General features: G+C 53.1%; 1 long non-coding RNA gene across 1 annotated transcript; it reads right to left on the reverse strand.

The window, feature by feature from the left end:
• Positions 1 to 4797: 4797 nt before the first annotated feature.
• Positions 4798 to 6854, reverse strand: LOC141931724 (uncharacterized). The gene is made up of 2 exons (XR_012625652.1): positions 6186 to 6854; positions 4798 to 5376 (listed from the first exon to the last, which is right to left on the reverse strand). It is a non-coding gene; the product is annotated as an uncharacterized LOC141931724 (long non-coding RNA).
• Positions 6855 to 7059: the final 205 nt, after the last annotated feature.

Consider the following 7059-nt stretch of genomic DNA (forward strand, 5'->3'; position numbering starts at 1 on the left):
TTGCCCCAGAGCACCCACAGCCCCAAGTGGCAATCGTTATCAGCAGATGGCTGTCCCAGATTTACTGGGGTGTGCCTTGCCAAGAATGGAAAATTACACATTGATGTTTTACCTGACTGAGGTCCTTAAAAATAAGAAACACCGTAGGTAGTTTGGGGACTTCTCACATAAGAAAGCAGGTGTTGAACGGACCAGCCAGGCTGGCAGATGAATGCAGGATGACAAAAGGCTGCCAGGCCAGCTAGAGGCAGCGTGTCACTCGCTTATCAAGTTCCTTCCCTTCCAGCTATACTCTTGACTCCGGAGCAGAATCTTTGCCACACTCATCCTTGAGTTTCAACATCCTCCCCAAATCCAGGCCACCTCCTTTGTTCTCTAGCCAAGGAACTCCAAAAATCAAAGAGCACAAGAGACTGACACCACAGGACCCCATGTATAACTCAAATTATTTCACATCCACTTTCAGGTGCAGAACAGCTTGTCTACAAGCTCTCTGCAAGGACCTATTGGCACCTGGGGACCGAAAACCAGGTTGGGCTTGCTTAGCTCTAGTTTGAGTCCCACAGACAACCAATGGGTAAGTCTAGAAGAGCCTCAGCAGGGAAGAAAACCAGCTAGATATCTGCACAAGTACCATGGGAAAACCTGGACCCCTGCTATTCTTTAACACTTTGCCTGACCAGCACTCACAGCCCTGAGATGGAGGTCAGCAGACCCAGTATCAGCTGAAGGACAATCCAGTAGCCCAGGAAGGAGAAGCAGCACCACAGGGAGCCTATCCCAGTCTGTTGTCATCCCCCCCCAGGTTTTCACACACACAGATTGAGGATTTACACAGAGCAGCTTTCTCCTCCATGCTTCAGTTCCATGTAAACCACGTTGCTTGTGCCTTTGCTCATCACACCAGTCCCCACAGAAGCAGAAACCAGAAGTGCCAAGTCCCTGGAGCCCCCCAAGCCTTAGGAAAGGCACACCTAACACAGCAAAACACCCTCCAACATACACCCTCCTCACAGCTCTTAAGAGTAGAACAGAAACCACACAGCAACCATTTCCACCACTGTGTCTACACCACATCCCCATCACTTCACACATGGCCTCCTACCTCCAGAGTGACTCCAGAGCTCCCCATTGCAGCCACCGCAGAGCCTCTCAACAGCCTCCCTCAGCCCCTTCAACAATGCAGCCTTCTAGAAAGGGCCCTTCCTTACCCTGATTCAAGCTTATAAAGACTCAGATGCCTCTTCCTCACTGCAACAAGTTCACACCTTAATTTTAACTCTATCAATCACAGCTGGTTTGCCTTTGCTCCTGCCAGGTAATGGCTTGCATGGGTACAAAGCCTGGGGTCTGCAGCACGAGGGGTCATGCTGTGCCAAACAAGCAGTGAGAGGCCTTACAGAGATGCCAGCACTGCTGTGCAGGGCCCTGAGGCTAAGCTTTGTGTGGGCGCATGACCGAAGACATGTTGGGTCACACTCAAGGGTGAGGAGGCATTTGGGGGGGTGTTCAAGTGATGTGCTAGGAATAAATGGCAGCCTTCAAAGCCTTTGCTGTCTGAGCTTACAGAGTGTCCCTACCTCTATTTTTCTGTGAGGAATAGGGTTTAGCCCCAGAATGGATGTCGTTTATGTCACGGTGCAAGAAAGTGGGGTGAGCCTGATGTGCACAGTGCTCAGAGGAGAGCTGGGGAAAACACAGAGATTCCCCAAGCCATGAAAGCAGGTTAGAAACCATCACCCTCCATCACTGTGTCATCAGGGCAGGGACATAAGGGTGCTCACCCAACCCGAGTACACAGCCAGGTCAGACCCTGGCTGTTATTTCATCCATCAGTTGCTCATATTAACACCTAAAAATCTGATGGAAATACATTTCAAAGGGAAATCTCTGTGCACCTGGAGTGGTCTCACCCCCTGATTGCACTGGGGTGATGTGATTTAAGAGGAAGCCAAAAAAGCAGCAATTGATTACCCATAAAACAGAGTTATAATCCAATAAATAAATGATAAATCAGCATGTCTCCTCTTAGCGAGGAGCTGGAGACCAGAAGTTCCCCTCAAAGGAGCTGAACAGAATATCCATTATTCAAACCGATCACAGCTACCCAAGTGGAAAGAGCAGCTGTGCCTTCATGTTTCCTGACACTTTTCCTTGTGCATTACACCATCCTCGCTGAAAACAAAGTGATTTGGACTTGAGAGAACTCATTAAGGAAAGGCAGGGATGGCCATTTTCCAGATTACCTAACCCCTGACAATTCGGATCAGAACCCAGCACCCAGGGGACGAAGTGAGGTTACTTTGACACGTCTCAAATTAATCCTTCTACTCCCAGCAAAATCGCTGCCCTTGCAGTTGTGGATTCCCCCAGAGCTCTGTTCGCACAGCTTCACCAAACAGTTGCCGTGCAGTTGCAGGACCATCATCCTGTCCCCGCCACCCACCACTCCTGGAAGCATTGAGACTCCAAGGGTTTAATTCCTTCAGAAACCTTTCGGGCTGCTGGAACCCAGGAATTACCTTCCAGAGAAACCCTGCCCATCCCTCCCTGCCAAACAGCTCTGACGCCAACATGCACACACACAATTCAGGGGCCTTAATGAGAGTGCACACCAGCCTGGGCAGAGACAATGGGCATTTCTCATCACTCATCAGAGACGGTCAGAAAGTAGGACAGCACTTTATTTGGAAGCTCCGCTAGACCTGGAAAGCAACTTCCCTGCAGGAGCCCTGGGATAAAGTCCCTCTGCACTGGTCCAGAAGTTTCACTGAAACATACGTGTTTGCTACCAGTTTCTCAAGCAGGGCAAGTGTCTTTTTTTTTTTCTTCCCTGGGAAGGTTTTCTTCCCCATTGTGTGATCACTGCATATTAAAAGGCAATCAATATCATTCCCATTGTTTACCCTGAAGTTTGATGCATGTCTTCCTGCTTTTACATCCTTGTTCTCACATTGTAGTGCCCCCCGGTTCCACCAAAGCAAGTTGATCTCTGGCCCGGAGCAAAGTGTTTCATGTGAAATGGCAGTTTCTGATGCAGAATTGTAATGAGGGAGGAGGCAGAAAACAGAAAGAAGGATCTAATAAGACAAACTGCTTATGAAGAATAGCTGAGTGTGTAAGAGAGAGCAAAAACTATAAGACAAGTTGAAAGAATATGAATAAAACAATGTCACAAAATATAAAAAATATCACTTTTGTGCTTGCATGCATCTGTAAATGTATACGAGGGAGCAAGTGGTGAGGCTAACCTATGAGAAAAGATGAAAACTCAGAAGCAAAACAGCTCAGTACATGTGTGCGTGTGGATACGTGAGGGAGGGCAGCAGAAACCCAGGGACAAAGCAAGGGAGGCCTTGTGCCATGCAAACTAGCCCGTGGGCACAGCCAGGGGAGGGCGACGGTTCATTTTAAGAGCCTGTCTGCTCTCAGAGCACAACTACACACACCTGTAAAACTCTGGGAGGTTTTCTGCAAAAACACCAGGCCTAATGCCACTTCCCTATGAATGCCCAGCACCAGGGTTCTCATTCAGAGTCCACTGAAATCACCAGAAGCCATCACGTCAGTATTGGTGGCAGCCTTGCACACATGCTCTCAGCCGCCCCCCCCCCCCCCCCCCATTATAAGTGAAGTAGGGTGGACACGAAGGATTTCCAGCAGAGGCTCTGCTTTCTCCGACTCTGAAGAAAAAACACTTTCCACGCGTGTATTTTCCTTTTTAATGCTGCTTCTCTCACCCTCAGCGTTTCTCATGCCCAGGCACTTGGGGATCCCCTGCTCACCCCCGCCGCTGCTCCGCTCCCCCTGCCAGCCCTGGGGAAACGCTTCCCGGGGGGGCGCGGGCAGGAGCCCCCGGGAGCCGAGCCCTGCCCGTGCTGCCGGGTCGCCCCCACCAGGTGGCACTCCAGGAGCGGCGGAACGGCCCCGGGAACGGCCCCGGGAACGGCCCCGGCTTCAGCCACCCCCGCCGCGGTGGGGGGCACTCCCGGCATCAAGGCACCCTCCTCTCCTCCTCCTAAACATGCGGGCTGCTGGCACGGGGCATCCAGGCCCTGCCTACTGCCATGATTTCATGAGTGCCTAATTTAATTATTTCGCGATTTCAGGACGGCCTGAGGCACGGGGAGAGGACTGAGCTCCCTCCCTGCATCGCTCTGCCCGGTGCCCGGAGTCAGCCGGGGCTGCTCTCGGGGACAAGCCGGGCCCAAGGGAAGGACTCTCGCACCGTCAGTCCATCCTCCGGACAGCAGAAGTTTGGAGCGGCAGGATGCCGAGCTGGGGGAAAACAGGAGGATGAAATTTATGTTTTATCTCTCTTCCCCACCCCGCCCCTGGTTAAATATTTGGCAGCGGGAACAAACCAGACAGCCGGCTGTAAAAGGGGTGTGAACACAAGCACCAGGGCTCCGGGCCGGCAGCGGAGCGGGGAGGCTCCCACATGCTTCCCACAACTCGAGGGGCGACGGGCAGGGGCACCCAAAGCTGCCCCGGGGGTGGCGAGAGAGCCCGGGGCTGCTCGGCGAGCGGCTCTTTGCGGAGATGAATTTACCCGGGACACGCGGTAGCGGAGATAACGCAAAGCTAACCGAGACACAGATACCAAATACAGCAGCGGGAGCCTCCCGGCCCCAGGCGGCGAGCACGGCTGTGCTCGGCCAGGCGCGACAGAGCCTGCGAAAGCCGGGCCCGGGCTGGGGGGGGCTTGTGTGGGGGCTGCGGGGAACGGGACACACCGTGCCCGGTGTCCCACACCGCGCACGTCTTGGGCAAAGCGAAAGGAATGGGCGCACAGCCTCATGTCTTTGCATTATCTTTATATAACGCCGCGTATATATATGTATTTGAACTATATAAATGATTGAAATACATAAAGCTGCTTAGCGGGTTATGTACGGAGGGAGCTATATCTAAATAAAGTAATACGCAGCTACGGAGAGGCTCTGGAGCTATGCACACGGTATGGCTGTAACGGTAGAAATGCGGGAGCGCAAACACAGGCGCTGCAGGGGGGGTGTCAGGAGCTGCTGCCCGGCTGCACCCCCCCGGCCCCGGGACGGCGACAGCTCGCCCGGCTGCCCCGCGGACTCGGCCGGCTGCTGTTGCACTGAGGCTTCTGTTTATTTTTCCCCTCTGTAATCGTTAAGAATATTGGAAAACATCGCCAGGTTCATTAAATAAAGTCTCTGCTGGCCCAAACCGCCGCTTTTCCCCGGAGCAAACCCTTCGGGGTGCAAACCAAACCCCGCTTTCTCAGACCGAAAGAGCCGTGTTTTCCGACGGGTCGTCGCTCGCTGCGCTCCCACGCGTGTTCCCTCCATGTTTCACCAGGGAGCCTTCCCGGGACAGGTTATTTCTCCGCTTCTGGGCCGGTTCCTGTTGAGAAATCATATTTAAAACAAACCAAAGAGCCACAAGACCACCATCGCCACCGTGGTGCGGCTCTCGGGTTAACCCTCCCACTAATGACTGACGGCTGGTGCCACTGAGACAAATAAATACATCGTAAGGAGGGCAATGGGTCGCGAGTCGTTTTGGCCCTAAGGTGAGATTTAGCAATGACCGCCCATTAAAACAAGCTTTTCACTTTTCCTAAGGGTAGCCCCTACCCCCACCCGCTCCAGCAAGCGGAGCTGGGGAGACTCCTGACCCGTTTTATATTTGTATTTAAAGTTTGGGTTTTTTTTTTTTTCTGTTTGTTTTTTAGCTCAGAGTCGGGAGAAATAGAAACCGGCTGAAATCGGACTCAGGAGAGCCGAGGAGTTAAAAAGCGCCCCTCAAAAATCCACGGGGAAGGCCACGAATGGACAGCAAGGAAAATATAAAAAAAAAAAAAAATCAAGAAAACTGTGAAAAATAAGAGTGAGAGCGCCTAGGAAGTTTCACGGCAAAGGGGAAATAATCCTGCCAGAAGATCGCGGTGACAGATTTCCCAAGAAGCGGGATTGCGCAGCGCGATCGCGGGGGGTTGCGGCGGCGGGGAGCCCCTTCCCTGCGGAGGGACCAGAAACGTGACTCCACGTTTTGCACAAAAGCTTGGAGCAAATCCTTCCAACTCCCTCCCTGCCGCCTTTCTGCCCTTCTTATTTCACCGATCCTTCAGTCCAGTCGGTGGGATGCCCCAACCCAGACCTCCCCCCCTCCTCGGCCGGTCTCCCCCTTCCCCGGAGACGCTCCGCTCGTACCTTCACTGGAAAGAGCAGGTCCGGGGGAAAACAGCATCACTGGCTTTTTCTGTCGAGCTAATTTCCTTGTTAACTTTATTTTGTCAGTGGCGCTTTGGCGGCTTGCGGAGAAATAAAGCTTGAAAGGACTTCGGAAAGAAGTCGGAGGCAGAAGGGGGGCTGCCCCGGGAGGGGAGGGGGTCGGGGTGTCCGTGGGGTCGGGTCGGGCACAGCCCAGCCCGCTTGCCATAAGGGTTTGGTTTTTTTTTTCATTTCAATGCCTGCTCTAGGAAGGGCTTTATTTGGAGGAGTGAGGGGAAGCTGAGTTTAGTGAGACCAACGTGAAATTTAGCAGGAATTATGGCCGCGGTTACCTGCGCTAGAGGTCGAACTCTGTTCGGCTGAGTGCGGTTAAAAAAAAAAAAAAAAGTATTTTCTCCAGAATAATCAAATCATTTAAAAAAAAAATAAAAGGTGGATTAGAAAATGGAAAACACAAAGGTGGTGTCTGAGGGGCGGCTGAGGGCTGAGCTCCCAAGGAGGAGAGGTGGCAGATGTGGAGGGGCAGCTCCCGAGACCCCGCAGGGTCGCTGCCCGCGGAGCCCCTCACCCGGCCCGGCCTCGGGGCTCACCCTGCTGGCAGCGGGCGGGGGGGACCCGCTGCAGCCCTCCGCGCCGGGGCCAGGAGCTACAAAACCACCTGGAATGGCCACTTGAAGCAAAGGCTTCGCCTTGCCGTGTTTTTAGACGCCTTAACTGTTCACTAATAATAGGGGGTTTGGGGAGCAGCACCCGGGAAGTTTGGGGCTGGCTGTAAAAAAGACACAAACCCCCAACAAACCCCCCAAACCAACCCCATGCATCCCCCTCCAGAGCTGGCTCCCCAGGAGCCACT

This window comes from Strix aluco, chromosome 18 (assembly GCF_031877795.1).
Source record: "Strix aluco isolate bStrAlu1 chromosome 18, bStrAlu1.hap1, whole genome shotgun sequence".
Classification (NCBI taxonomy): Eukaryota; Metazoa; Chordata; class Aves; order Strigiformes; family Strigidae; genus Strix; species Strix aluco.